The sequence below is a fragment of the Crocodylus porosus genome, unplaced genomic scaffold, assembly GCF_001723895.1.
Source record: "Crocodylus porosus isolate Cpor-Errol unplaced genomic scaffold, CroPor_comp1, whole genome shotgun sequence".
NCBI classification, from domain to species: domain Eukaryota; kingdom Metazoa; phylum Chordata; order Crocodylia; family Crocodylidae; genus Crocodylus; species Crocodylus porosus.
This window is the reverse complement of record NW_017728911.1, coordinates 42,190,051-42,205,138: the sequence shown is the minus strand read 5'-3', so window position 1 is coordinate 42,205,138 and position 15,088 is coordinate 42,190,051. Positions and strand designations below refer to the sequence as shown.

At 57.0% G+C, this 15,088-nt stretch overlaps 2 long non-coding RNA genes across 2 annotated transcripts in view; one reads left to right on the top strand and one right to left on the bottom strand.

Annotated features, from left to right (window-relative positions):
• The window catches only part of LOC109309252, a 13,963-nt gene extending 11,966 nt beyond the window's left edge, over positions 1-1,997 (bottom strand). Inside the window, exon 1 of the long non-coding RNA XR_002100855.1 lies at positions 1,986-1,997. This is a non-coding gene — a long non-coding RNA (uncharacterized LOC109309252). The remainder of the gene's footprint in view (positions 1-1,985) is intronic.
• The window catches only part of LOC109309251, a 15,070-nt gene continuing 835 nt past the window's right edge, over positions 854-15,088 (top strand). The window contains exons 1-2 of the long non-coding RNA XR_002100854.1: positions 854-1,172; positions 7,718-7,723. This is a non-coding gene — a long non-coding RNA (uncharacterized LOC109309251). The remainder of the gene's footprint in view (positions 1,173-7,717; positions 7,724-15,088) is intronic.

Genomic DNA, 15,088 nt, shown 5'->3' with positions numbered 1-15,088 from the left:
CTGTCCAAGCCCCCAAGGTCTGGAACAGCCTGCCCCTGGGGGGGGGGGGGCTGGACTTGATCTTCCAAGGTCCCTTCCAGCCTGAATGTCTATGAAATCTGTGGCATCTATGAACTGTACCACCTGAACAACCACTGTTCGGTTGGCTTTCTGTCATGGAAGCCGGTGGTTGGGAGGGGGGACCATCCTGTAAGTAGGATTCCAGGTGCCTTGTGCTGCTGTATCTTGTGCCATGGTATGAATTGGTCTGTAGGCTCGTGGCCTATGGCTTTTCATTTCCAACTGATCCAGTCTATGGAAGCTGAACAAGGCGATTCCTGCTCGCCCCTCTGTCAAACAGAAGACAGATCAACAGGGGTCACAGGGATGGACCAAAGAGGGAGACGTTACAACTTCCTGTCCCAGTCTCTGGCTCCATGCCTTACACCTAAGCTGTCTCTCCCCACTTTTTTGTGGGGCTGTGTTCTTATTTTTTTCTTTTTCCTTTTTGCAGCTGCTGGAAGGACAAGTAGTGGGCAAACCATGACAGGCAAAAAGCCAGCAAAACGTGATGAGAAGGAAAGTGACTCTGGACAGAGCGACCTCCCTGCCTTTAGGTCTCGATCATGTATTAGCCATATTTCGGCTGTGTGAGCCTTTGGGTAAGCTTCCTGTAACCCAGAAATGGGTCTCAGACCTTGACGGTGTTGCGCTTCTGCAGCAGTCAAGTGGAAGGTGGACACCTCTGCATTCAAAGCATGCATCACTGCCGCTTCATTTCTAAAGGCCATGGGTCTGATTGGTGGCCTTGTGCAGCGCAGCTGCCCTGTGATCAAGGTCCAGGCCAGCTGCCAGACGAGGCTGCCGGTGGCACAGCCTCCTGTACGCAGGGTGTGTGCTGTCTCTTACCGTCGGAGAACAACAGGTGATATGAACATGCATAGCTCTGGACGTCCCATACTTGGGAGATGAAGTCCAGTGCCATAGCCAGCCAGTCAGAGAGAAGCGCCTGTCAGCAGGGTGGGCGTAGCCTCCTCCCTCTGGCCTGATAGACATGGAGCAGTCTGCACTGTTGTGCAGCAGGACAGCTGTGCAGACAGGAGCCGAGTCTCATGGGGTGACAGGAAACTCTTTAGACCCCTGAGCCTGATGACCTCCCTGTGGTCTGGGTTGAAGCCTGTGGCCTCCTCACTGTTCCGGCATCTGTCCTTCTTCCTGCATCTATGCCTGGCACCCCACGTCCGGACCCCTGGGCCACTCTGTAACGAAGGTGTGAGTCCCGTGCCTCTTGGTGGAGGGCTAGGTTGTGCACAGCAATTGGGGGATGTAACAAAACCCCAGATAACAGCAGTGGGTGGGGGAAGGAGTGACTGCCCACTTGCAGCTGGAAATGACAGCAAGCTCACAATGCCCACTGTACTAAAGAGCTCCCTGCCTTGGAAAAGGAAGGGGGAGATGACATAACTCTGGTTTACGGGATCCTCAGTACTCCACCTAAAACCTATCCCTGTATGGGGTAGTATGGGCAATAAACAGGAGGAATTTGCCCTCCGAATAGCCAGTTCAGACCCAGACATAATAGGGCTTACAGAAATGTGGCGGGATTCATCCCAGAACTGGGCAGTTAGCATTAGGGGCTACAGGCTTTACAGGCAGGATAGAGAAGGAAGGAAAGGTGGGGTGGGCACGCTATGTCAAGGAGCAATACACATCCTCTGCCAGCAGAATGGGGTCAGAGGGGCAAGCACAAGTGCTCTGGATCAAGATACAAGGGGGCCGTGGGAAGAGGGATCTAACTGCCGACCCCCTAGCCAAGGGGAGGAGCTGGACCGGGAATTTTCGGGCCAGCTTGCAGAGGCACTTATGGTAAGGGATGTAGTTGTCGTGGGTGACTTCAATTACCCGGACATCTGCTGGGAGGAGCAGTCAGCCAGGTCAGACTGTCCCGGGAGGCTCCTGGCTGAGATACAGGACCTCCACTTAATCCAGGAGGTGCACGGTCCCACCAGAGGAAATGCCCTGTTGGACCGGGTCCTGGTCACAGGCGATGACCTGGTCAGGGGCCTCCAGGTCCTCGACCACCTGGGTGATAGCGATCATCATTTGCTGGAATTCATCGTCCAGCACAGGGTCTCGAGGGGCTGCAGCAAGGCGGTAGCCCTAGACTTCAAGAGAGCCAACTTCGACAACTTGAGGAGATTAGTGGGAGAGGCGCTGGGGCTCCCAAGAGCGGGGGAGCTCAGTGCCCAAGATGAGTGGTCGTTCCTTAAGGAGATGATACTCAGGGCCCAAGGGGTGACCATCCCAACAACAAGCAAGGGGGGCAGGAGTGCCCGAAAGCCCCCCTGGCTCACCAAGGGTGTCCGGGAATGCCTGATTGCCAAAAAGGTGGCGTATGCCCAGTGGAAGGGGGGTGCTGTCTCCAAAGAGGAGTATACCTCCTCTGCTCGGGCCTGCAGGGGGGCTGTCAGGAAAGCTAAGGCAGACATAGAGCTAGGACTAGTGTCCAAGATCAAAGGTAATAAAAAGTCCTTTTTCAAATATATAGGGAGGATGAAGAAGGCACCGAGTAATGTGTGGCCCCTGCAAGATACGCTGGGCAATCTGGTGGTTGCGCCAGAGGAGAAAGCGGAACTCTTTAACCAATTCCTCACCTCCGTTTTCTTAGGCAGGGACCGGGACGTCCCCGCTGTGATGCAAGACGGACTCGAGGGGAACGCCTCCAGACCTCAGGTTGGGGAGGACCAGGTTGGAGAGCTTCTGGAGGGGCTGGATGTGTTCAAGTCAGTGGATCCAGATGCTCTCCACCCCAGGGTGTTGAGGGAGCTAGCTGGGGTCATTGCAGGGCCCTTGGCACAGCTTTATGAGCGCTCGTGGTGCTTGGGCCAGGTGCCAGATGACTGGAAGATAGCCACCGTGGTCCCCGTCTCTAAAAAAGGGAGGAGGGAGGACCCAAGCAACTATAGGCCCATCAGTCTTACCTGAATCCTAGGGAAACTCTTTGAGACTCCTCAAGGAGCACATCTGTGATGGGCTGGCTTCAGGGATGATGCTCAAGGGCAACCAGCACGGTTTCATTAGGGGGAGGTCCTGTCAGACCAACCTGATTGCCTTCTATGATCAGGTCACAAAAGCATTGGATGCAGGTGTCGCCGTGGACGTAGTCTTTCTGGAGCTCAGCAGGGCCTTTGCCACCGTCTCCCACCCCATCCTCATTAAGAAAGCGGGTGACTGTGGCATTGGTGCCTACACAGTCGGATGGACTGCAGATTGGCTGAAGGGTCACACACAGAGGGTGGTGGTGGACGGGTCATATTCGACCCGGGGGGAAGTGGGCAGCAGAGTCCCCCAGGGCTCGGTCCTTGGGCCCGCGCTGTTCAATCTGTTTATCAGTGATTTGGATGATGGGATGAAAAGCAACCTGGTTAAATTCGCTGATGATACCAAAATTTGGGGTGAGGTGAGCACGCTAGTAGGGAGGAAAAAACCGCAGCCAGACCTGGATAGGTTGCAGGGGTGGGCTAACAAAAACAGGATGCACTTCAATACTGACAAGTGCAGGGTGCTGCACTTGGGCAGTAGAAACCAGCAGCACACTTATAAGATGGGAAACTCCCTTCTTGAGAGCACGGAGGCAGAACGGGATCTTGGAGTCATTACTGACTCCAAGATGAACGTGGGCCGACAATGCGAGGTCACGGTTGGCAGGGTTAATCGGACCTTGTCGTGCATCCACAGGTACGTCTCAAGCAGGTCCAGGGAGGTGATCCTCCCCCTCTCTTCGGCACTGGTCAGGCCGCAGCTGGAGGACTGCGTCCAGTTCTGGGCACCGCACTTCAGGAGGGATGTGGACAACGTGGAGAGGGTACAGAGGAGGGCCACCCACATGATCCGGGGACAACAGGGTAGACCCTACAATGAGAGATTGCAAGCGCTCTGGTGAACAGTTGTTCCCCCAGATACTGGTGGTCACCCCGATAAGGTTATAGGTGGCCATCAGATCACCCAGGAGCCTGTGCTTTTTCAGGCTAAAGAGCCCACTGGCTCTCAGCCTGTCGTCGTAAGGTCTGTTTTCCTCACCTCTGATCATGCGTGTGGCTCTTCTCTGCGCTCTCTCAAGCGTCTCCAAATCCTTTTTGAATTGCAGTTGACTCCTGCTTGTGTGTCATCTTTTCTGCTTCTCCTACCAGGGCCTATAATAAACAGAGACAGACACTGCACGTAACTTGCCACCTCGGAGGATGGGACTGTGGGACCACTGGCACTTCAGACTTGTCTCCCTCTCTTACCTGAATCTACTGCAAATCTGTCTGCCATCGATGGAAATGGGGGAGCGCAGATATCTGCAGGCTCGGCTGCTGGAGGCATCAGAAGCAGTGTGCAAAGCACAAGGACTCTAGACACAACTGCTGGGGTGGCACATGAACAGTGACCACAAGCACTGGCAACCCTGCTTACAGGGCAGTGCTCCCTGCACACAGCTAGCTGCTGGGGCATGAAGCCTGGAGAAAACCTGCAAAGACCTGAATGTCAGCTGACAGGTGCCCCAGGTGGTCTGAATCAGGGGTCAAAGCTGCCCCATGTCTGGAGGATAAAAGGCCCGTGACTTTAGCCTCCTGTCACAGAAGCCACAGCGCCCAAAGGACTAAACGAGGCCTCAGCCCCCAAGTTGAGGTTGGGGGTGACGAACCCTCGGATTACCGGGGGGGAAAGGTGGGGGCTAGGAGAGCTTCTGAAAAGTGTCGAGGACAGCAGAAAAGAGGAGTCTGGAGACCTGAGCCCAAGGTACAGGAAGGTCACAACGCTCAAGGAAGCAGAGTAACCTGCGCAGCAGAAACAAGAGGAATAAGAGACATGCGCCTTGCTTGCAGGAGGGTCTTTCCCCCAGCAGCCAGCTATGGCAGTGGTCTGACACACTTCCTAGGGGGCAGCTACAACATACAAGGCACCGCACAGCTCAGTCTTGCCTCTGGGCAGAAAGCAGCACGCACCCTTTTAACTGGGTGGCTTCTCCGCCAGTAGCCAGCTACAGCCCTGGGCCTGGGCCCTGATTACAGGGCAGCCATGCTGTGCGGTCACGGCCAGCAGGTGAAGAAGCATCAGAATCAAAAGGAAGGCAACAGGGAGGGCAGCTTCCTGCGTGCAGGGTGGTCCACCTTTCACCCAACAGCTCAGAGACAGAACAGGCAGTAACCCTCAGAGGCACAGCCGAACAGAAGAAGGGACCCACGGGGAGAATTCCCACTCCACACGCCCAGCCCCCAGCTCAAAGCTCTCCAAGGCAGGCCAGGGTGCTCCCGCCCTGCCGTAGGGAAGGCCTCAGCCCCGAGAGCCAGGACTCACGGCACCTGGCATCACGCTGCTCCTTCTCCAGCCCCCCCTCATCCCTGCTTGCCATCCTCCGCACACAGGGGATGCAGGCACCTCCTGAGGGCACACAGGAAACTTCACTACCAAACAAAAGGGCAAAGAAGAAGGCCTCCACTGGAAGACAATCCCACGCCACTGAGAGTAACATCTTACGCACTACAGGCTCTGCCCATGCCCACAGCTCCACTCAACGGGCAAAGGCCTACCTCCAGGAGAGCCAGAAATGCCCACAGGTGTACGGCCGCCAGATTCCTCCACCTCCTCCTACACGGCGCCGGCTCTAGGTCGCTTCACCTTTACCTCAGCTCTTCTCTGCTCAGGATTCAGACATTGGCATCACCCCAAAACAACAAGCAATTACTACACGGAACACTATTCACCTCTCATAGTACTGAGGGGAGACACCCCCCCCCCCCATCAACCCAGGACTCCAGAAGCAGCACACAGCCACCCCCAAACAAGGCACGCAAGGTGCAGTCAGACCCCTCCCAAATCAGGGGACCAATTTAAGGGCCATCACAGCCCTCCTTCCAGCTCTGGGAAGAGCAAAGAAAGAGCAAAAAGTGCTGCTGTGATTTTAAAGATCAAACTAGAAAGAAACACCAGTGACAAACCCAGAGAGACAGAACAAAGTGCAGTTCCCAGAAATGAAGGGAGGCCAGTGGTGACAGCAACAGGCAGGCACCAGCTCCTCCACCCCAGCACATCCAAGGGCAAGATCTTCACCCACATACAAGGGGCAAACCCTGAAACCCCCAATATACTCAAAGGCTATTTTTAGCCTTTACAAAGAGTCAGGACTAGCAGCCTGGCTAAACTCAACCCAGGCTTACACTGTCCAGCCGTGGGGCACTCCTGAGGACCGCAGTCCTCTCCTTTGCATCATCGCCTGGGAAGCCTGGAGCTCTGGACACTATCCCACATCAGGGTTTTCCTCCCCCACCCAAATACTCCCCAGGCCAAATACACCCCCACTAACCCAGCCCACCTTTCAACAACCTGTTCCTCCATCACCATGGCACAACATTCCCTTGTATATTGTTCGCCGCAAGACTGAGCCGCTGGAAAAAGAAGAAAACACCTCACCCATCAGTCCGGCTCAGGGAGCTGCGCGAGATGCACAGGTGCAAGCCGTTGCGCCCCCCCCACACCCCTGAAGTCCCCCAGTGACCCCCAACCGCCACGGAGCGCCACCACTGAGCCCCAGCACAGCCAGAGGAAAGCGGGGTCCACGGTGGGGGGGACTAGCCCAGCTGAGCTGTGGGGAGGCAGCTGAGAGGAGCCGAGGAGGGTCTTGCCCTGCCCCAGGTCACTTCGCCCAGCCCCGCAGAGAGCGCAGCCGGAGGCTTGTGAACAGGCCGTGCAACCAGGCACGCTTGTCTGCCCAGCACATGAGTTAGTGCATGAGTCTGCGCAGCAGGGTAAGCGGGAGGGCTCGCGGCCCTGCCAGCACACCCCAGGGAAGCCAGTCCCATCAGCAGCTGGCCTCCCAGCGGCACGATGCAGATGGGCATGTGCCGCACCCAGTGGGTCCCCTCGGAGTCTGCAGCTTCCCCCTCTGGCATCTCAGAGGTCTCCCCAAGACGGACCCGCGGTTCCGGCCCCACGAGGACGGAGCCCCTGACTCTCGGCTGCGGGGGCTGCCTGGCACGGCTCCAGGCACGTGGGACCAGGGAGCATGGCCAACTTCCCTTGTGGGGTTTGCTCCACTCTGCAGTCTCTGGGGTGTCAGATAGAGGAGCTCCAGACCACAGAGACTGACTCCTACTGCCAGGCCCTTCACCCCCTGGAGGCAGAGGGTAGACCCAGGTCGCCTTCCAGGACGAGGGAGGACTCAGGGACCTCCTATGCTGTCCAGCCAGGGGGTTGGACCAAGGTGGTTGAGGGCCCCAAGGCCGGCCACACCAAGGTCCACCCCCCGCTGGAGCTTAGCAACAGGTACAACCTCTTGCAGCCCCAGCAGAGCCTGCGGAGATGCCAGCTCCTGAAGGCAAGGGAGGATCACCCACCACTACTCTCCCTAAGACAAAACGCAGAGTGCTCGTCATGGGAGACTCCCTCCTGAGCGGGACTGAGGGGGCAATCTGCCACCCTGACCCCCTTGCCTGGGAGGTCTGCTACTTCCTGGGGGGGTTCACATCCGGGACATAGCCGAGAGGCTCCCAAAGATTCTCCAGCCCTCTGAGTGCTACCCCATGCTCCTTATCCATGTTGGCAGGAATGACACGGCTCAGAGCAATCCCAACCGGGCCATGAGAGACTACAGGGCTCTGGGAGCAGGGCTTAGGGGGTTGGGGGGCGCAGGTGGTTTTCATAGGTTTCATAGACATTCGTGCTGGAAGGGACCTTGGAAGATCATCGAGCCCAGCCCCCTGTCCCAGGGGCAGGAAGTCATCAGGGGGTCAAAGAATCCCAGCAAGATAAACATCCAAATGTCTCTTGAAGGTGTTCAATGTAGGTGCTTGAACCACCTCTGGTGGCAGAATATTCCAGCCCTTGGGGGCTTGGACAGTAAAGAAATTCTTCCACATGTCCAGCCTGAAATGGTCATGGAGGAGTTTGTGACCATTTGACCTTGACACCCCTTGGGGTGCTCTGGTGAACAGATGTCCCCCCCCCCAGATCCTGGTGAGCACCCCTGATAAACTTATATGTGGCTACCAGATCACCTCTGAGCCTGCACTTTTCCAGGCTGAAGAGTCCCATAATTCTCAGCCTTTCATCATACGCTCTGTTATCCTGACCTCTGATAATGCGTGTGGCTCTCTCTCCTCTGCACTCTCTCAAGCTTCTCCACATCCTTTTTGAACTGTGGACACAGTACTCCCATCACGGGACTCCAGTACTCCAGCTGCAGCCTCACCGAGGCCGAGTACAAGGGGAGAATGACGTCCCGGGATTTGCTTGAGAAGCGGCTATGGATGCAAGCCAGTGTTTTGCTCACTTTACTAGCCGCAGCATCGCATTGCAGGCTCATGTTCGTCTCGTGGTCTATCCTGACCCCCTCCAAGTCCCTCTCGTCTGTAGTGCTAGCCAGCGTAGCTCTGCCAAGCTTATAAGGCTGCTGCAGGTTTTTCCTCCCAAGGTGGAGAGGCTTGCATTTTTCAGTGTTAAACGCCATCAGATTCTCGTCCGCCCATTGGGTGAGCCTGTCCAGGTCAGCCTGGATCACCCGCCTCTCTTCTGGCGTGGATGCTTTGCCCCAAAGTTTGGTGTCATCGGCAAACTTGGCCAGTCCGCTCCTGACTCCAATGTCCACATCATTGATGAAGATGTTAAACAGAATAGGCCCTAGGACAGAGCCTTGGGGGACCCCGCTGGCCACAGGGCACCATGATGATTGACCTCTGTCAAGCAACACCCTCTGGGTCCGACCATGGAGCCAATTTCCCAGCCAGCAGATCGTGGTGGAGCCAAGGCCACAACTGGCCAGTTTCACCAAGAGGTGACCATAGGATACCAGATCGAAGGCTTTTTTAAAGTCAAGATATACAACATCAATTTCTTCTCCCTTGTCCAGGTGATAGGTCACCTGATCGTAAAAGGAAATAAGATTGGTCAAGCAGGACCTACCTGCAGCAAACCCATGTTGGCTATCCCTCAGGATATTGCCATCTGCCAGACTGTTAAGGATGGCCTCTCTGATGATCTTTTCTAAGACTTTCCCCGGGATAGAGGTCAGGTTGATGGGCCTGTAGTTAGCCGGATCCACTTTCCTCCCTTTCTTGAAGATCAGCACCACATTGGCCTTCTTCCAGTCTTTGGACACTTCACCAGAGTGCCAGGCGCTGGGCTATGATGCTCACCAGCTCCTTGAATATTCTGGGATGTAGACTGTCAGGGCCAGCTGACTTGAAGGTGTCCAGCCTGTCAAGGTGTTCCTTCACGAGGTCAGCATTGATGGAGGGCAGGGAATCACCCTCACCCAAGTGTTCTCATCCCATAACGGGGAGGGGTGTCCCTCGGGACTGGTGAAAAACCAATGCAAAGTACCCATTTAGTAAAGTGGCTTTTTCCTGGGCGTCGGTTGTCAGTTGTCCCATCTGGTTCAGCAGGGGTCCAATGTTGCCCTTGCTTTTCTCTGGCTCCCCACATATCTAAAAAAAGACTTTTGATTGTCCTTGATACATGTCACTAGTTGGAGTTCAGTTGCAGCCCTGGCTTTCCTGGTTCGCTCCCTGCAGGACTGGGCCAGTGCAGAATATTCCTCCATCCTTTGTAGGTCTGTCTTTTTAGACACAGCAGGTCTGCTAGGTCCCTGGAGAGCCGAGGGGGCTGCTGTGCCCTTTTGCTGCCTGGCCTCTGAGACAGAACAGACTTTGTTTGTTCATCCAGGATTGCTCCCTTGAGGAGTGACTACTCTTCCTGAACTCTCCTTCCCCTGGGGTCGTGGTCCCTTAGGGCCTCACTGACAAGCCTCCTGAGCTTGTCAGAGTTGGCTTTCCTGAAGTCATGGACTCCTGTATTGCTGACTGACTTGCCAGCTTTACAGCAAATGGTGAAGGTGATCAGTTCGTGGTCACTGTCACCCAGCTTCCCTTCGATTACTAGGTCACTGATTAGGTCCTCCCCGGTTGCCAATACCAGGTCAAGCAGCCTTTGCCTCTCATTGCCCTGTTGACTTCTTGCGTCAGGTCTCCCACGAGATTTCGGGGTAGTTAAAGCCTACTGTGACAACCATGCGCCGGGAGTGCGTGGCCTCAGCCAATTCTCTGGCAAACTCCTGGCCAAGGTCTTGATCCTGGGTAGGAGGTCTGTAATAGACTCCCACCATTGTGTCCCCTGTGCCATGTTCCCCACGGATTTTCACCCAGAGGATCTCCAGTCATCCACCCTGGGCGCCAGTGTCTGCTCTCAGGGACACATAGCTTTCCTTGACATAGAGATCTACACTCCCGCCCATTTTACCTACGCAGTCCCTCCTGCACAGGGTATAGCCAGCTATACCTGTGTGTGGTCCAATCATGGGTGGAGTCCCACCAGGTCTCCATTATCCCTATGACATCATAATTATTTGTGTTGAGTTTATTCCCCAAGCTCCTGCCATTTGTGTATAGATGTGCAAGTGTCCTCTTGGGGGGCCCTTGCCTTGCCCACAGATTGTACCAGGGCTGGGGCAGGGGTGGGTTCCCTTTAGTGCCTTGGCCTGCTGGCTTTGCAAGGGTTGCTCAGCAGGCCAGAAGTGGCGGTAGTCCCCCGGCAGGCTTATTTTAAAGCCCGGTGGAGCAGGTCGGCCAGTCTGGCTGAGAAGAGCTGCCTCCCCAGGGGGGAGAGGTGGAGGCCATCTCTTCCCAGCAGCTCGCTGCCTCTCTTGCCAAAGAGCGGGCTGTGGTCATGGAAGCCAAAGCCTTCCCGATGACACCAGCTCCGCAGCCTTTGGTTCACTACCTGGCTCCTCCTTTCCCTCCACAGCCCATAGCCCAACACTGGGAGGATCGAAGAAAACACCACCTGAACCCCCAACCCCTTTAGCCCCGCTCCCAAATCCCTGTAGTGCCTCATGGCCTGGCTGGGAGCGCTGCGAGCTGTGTCATTGGTACCCACATGGACAAGGAGCATGGGGCCGGAGAAGCCCAGGGATCTTCTCCACAATGTCTTGGATTTGGACTCCGGGGAAGCTGCAGACTTCCCAGGCTAAGGAGTCAGGGCAGCAGATTACCCCCTCAGTCCCCCTCAGGATGGAGTCTCTCACGACAAACACTTCGCGTTTTGTCTTGGGGAGAGTGGGGGGCGATACCTGCAGTTGAGCCCGTGTTGCCCGCGGGAGCTGGCAGCTTGGCAGGCTCTGCTGGGGCTGCAAGAGGTGCGGACCTGTTGCTAAGCTCCAGCGGGGGGTGGACTCTGGTGTGGCGGGCCTTGGGGCCCTCGACCACCTTGGTCCAGCCCCCTGGCTGGACAGCATTGGAGGTCCCTGAGTCCTCCCTTGTTCCGGAAGGTGACCTGGGTCTACCCTCCGCCTCCAGGGGGTGCAGGGCCTGGCAGTAGGAGTCAATCACCCACTCACCAATCCTGATGGTATGCAGTCGCTGGAGTGCAGCCTGGAGCTCCTCCGGCTGGTGCACCAGGGACCCCAAAAGGAAGCAGCCCCCACAAGGGGAGGTGGCCATGCTCCTGGTCCCCAGAGCATGAAAAAGTGTCATCTTCATCAGTGATCTGGACAAGGGGGTGGGAAGCACCCTCTCCAGATTCGTGGATGACACTAAAATATGGGGTGAAGCTAACACCCTGGGGAGGAGGAACCAGAGCCAGGCTGACCTAGACTGGCTGAGGAAGTGGGCAGAGAGCAACAGGATGCAATTCAGTAAGGACAAGTGCAAGGTGCTGTGTCTAGGGAGGAAGAACTGCCATCAGACCCTGTATGCAGCACTGGTCAGGCCGTGGCTGGAGTACTGCGTCCAGTTCTGGGTGCTGCAGGTCAAGTGGGGTGCGGACAGCCTGGAGAGGGTTCAAAGAAGGGCCACGCGTCTGACTGGAGGCCTGCAGGGGAAGCCCCACAAGGAAAGGCTAAGGGACCTCAGCCTCTCCACGGGAAGGCCGAGAGGGGCCCTTGGTGGGGTACACATGCGTAAGGGGGAGCAACATGAAGTGGGCGGGGATCTGTTCACCAGGGCGGCCCTGGAACGACAAGGAACAACGGCCACAAGAGGCTGGAGAGCAGGTTTAGACTAGACAGCAGAAACTGTTCTCCAGGGGCAGGGCTGCCAGGCTCTGGAACCGGCTCCCTGGGGGGCGCTCGCCCCGTCCCTGGGGGCTCCCAGAGGAGACCTGGACAGGCCCCTGGCTGGGATAACGTGACCCCCGGGTGGGTGGGCCGGGGCAGGGTCGGACTGGACGGGCCGCGGACGTCCCTTCCGGCCCTGGGCATCTCTGTACAACCGAAGTGTTTCAAAGTGAGTGAGGCAGCGAACAACCCCGTCACTTCAACGCCCTGTGCGACACCAGAGATCCCGGGCTCGCTCCCCTAGAGCCGAACTGATGTCCCGCACAACAACAGGTTTGACTTCATCTTTCACTTTAAAAAAAAAGGGAAACGCGGTGCCGTGCGGGCGCGCCCGGAGACGTTTCAGCGCCAGCCCAGAAGCAAACGGTGCTCGCACGGCGTGCAGGAGGCAGGGCGGCCAGCCCGGCAGGAGGAGGCCAGGGACGGGGCCCGGGACAGACACACACGCAACTTCCAGCTTCAAGACGGACCGCAGCACAGCTCCTGCCTGCGCACGCCGCGGGCTACAGCGCTGCGGGGCGCGGGCTCCGGGCCGGGCGGCGCTGGCGGAGCGGGGCCGCTGGGCACCGCAGTCGGACCAATCGGCACGCACACGCTTGCACACACCCACCGCTCCCGGACATCCAATCAGAACGCGAAGAAGGCGCGGGGGCGACCTCTTGGAACCGACCCTCCAACAAAAGCCAATCAGAGCAAAGAAGGGCGTTGCGGCCCTGACCCCGCCCATGTCTCCACGCCACCCAATCGCCGTACGGCTCGAGGTGGCCAATGGAAACGCGAGACTCCGATGCCGGCCGGGCCGGGTCGCTGCCTGTGAAGGCTTCTCTCTGCCCTCATCACCGGGCTTGAAAGGCCCGGCGGAAGCGCGGGGAGGAGCAGGGCGGGGGGTGCTTTCCTCTGCCTTTTCGTGGTGGCGTCGGTGCCCCGCGGGAGAGCCCCCGCGTGCGCGCAGCCCGCGTCTTACCTGCCGAGGCACGCAGCTGCAGGGCGGCACTGGGCTGGGCTGTCCCCGCCTTTCGCTCCCGGCTGCGGGCTCGGCGCCGCGCCTGGAGTGCGCCGCCCCGGCAGCGGCCGCGAGGAAGCCCGGGAGCGCGGCGCTGCTCGGTACTCGGCGTGGGTCCCCGGCACAGCCGGGGTACGTGTAGCAGCTCCACGGATTCACAGCTGTCAGATGCAGACATGACGCTACGTGACCTCCTGGATCGAGCTCCTCCTTCACACGGACGGGCACAGGCGGATGCGGCTGGAGTTGGTTCCTTATTCCCGGTTCCTGTCTGAAAGCTAATCTAGACCCAGTGAAAACTTGTTATTCATGAAATCCACATCCTAAAAAGAGAGAATTTCATTAGCTACACCAATTAATATGTAAAATAATATCTCACATCAAGAACAGAGCCCTAAACGAAGGGTCAGATTAGGATGGATTTATGGGGCAAAATACTTCTGGGGCCACCTCAAATTTCATGGCGATGCCACTGGGGGACCATCCCAAAGACCCCAACCACAGTCCTGCCTGGCCCAAAGTGCAGTTTGGCCGTGCCAGGCTGCCATCTGACACCAGCCCCCATGCCACTCTACTAAGTATAACGGTTTGAATAAAGAACTGGATTTGGGCCGGGATTACACCCAGAAATCCTTCTTGGCCACCCCAGACCATGCCTCTGTGGCAGCGGGGGGGATGCTTCCAGAAATCTCTGAATAGAGACTTGCCGGACCCAAAAGGCGGACCCAAAAGTGCCAGGGTGCCAAGAGACAGCACCCCCAGCCACTGTGCTAGATATGTGGACCCAAGGCTTTTGGGCCAAGATTGCAGCTAGAAATCCTTCTTACCCACCCCCGCCAGCAATTGTACTAAGGACAGTGGCTTGAATAGGGAGCTCTTTTTGGGCTGGGATTAGAAATGGAAATCCTTCTTGGCCGCCCCACACTATGACTCTGTGGTACCGGGGGACTCCCCCGGACATCCCTGACCAGAGTCTTGCCTGGCCCAGAGCGCAGTTTCTTCCTGCTGTGGTGCTAACTGCAGCCCCCGTAGCCAGTAACATAACAACAGGCTTCGTCTGGCTGTCTGACCGTGACTGTGATGCATTTTGAGCTGCAGTTAAAGGCTAATAATTAAGGTTTTGCTTAGGGAGTACCACTCTTCCCTTGTGATAAACTTGTTCTAATTTAACATTTGCTGGTGAGCGAGCAAATTACAACACCCAGCTCTAAGTTATTTTCCAAGTTTCTGGGTGGCGGTTGGATGTAAATGTGAAATGCTGTTGAAAAATCCCTAGGGCCTTATCTAGCTATACACATGCCCTGGGGGTGCGGAGAAGGGTGCGACGAAACCACGTTTTGGGCCAGGCAGGTCTCTGGTCACAGCTGTCCAGGAGCGTCCCTCCATGCCAGAGAGGTGCGGCCTGGGGTGGCCCAAGAAGGGTTTCTGGGTATAATCCCAGGTCCTTATTCGGGTCCAGACACTTAGCACAGTGTCAGTGGGCAGCCTGGCACGGCCAAGCCGGTCTTTGGGCCGGGCAAGCCCATGGTCCCCCCGGGGCGCGGAGGTGTGGTCTGGGGAGGCCCAACCAGGATTTCTAGCCATAACCCACCCCCAAATCCAGTTCCTTCTTTAAGCCATTATACTTAGCACTGTGGCATGGGGATGGTAGTGGGCAGCTGGCCTGGCAGGACGCGCTTTGGGCCGGGTGGGGCAGTGGTCAGCCGTCTTTGGGAGGGTCCCCCAGTGGCATCGCCACCAAATCTGGGGTGGCCCAAGAAGTCTCTTTCCCCATAATCCCATCCTAATCTGACCTTCGTTTCTGGCTCTGTTCTTGATGTGAGATATTATTTGACATGCTAATTAGGAGATGTGTAGCTAATGAACTTCTCCCCGTGTAGGATGGGAGAAGTTATTCATTAATAGCAAGTGTTGATTGGGTCTAGATTCGCTTTCAAAAAGGCACCAGGAATAAGGAACCAACTTCAGCCTCACGGACGGCTGCCCCCCGGGACCGCCCCGCCCCCGCCGCCGCG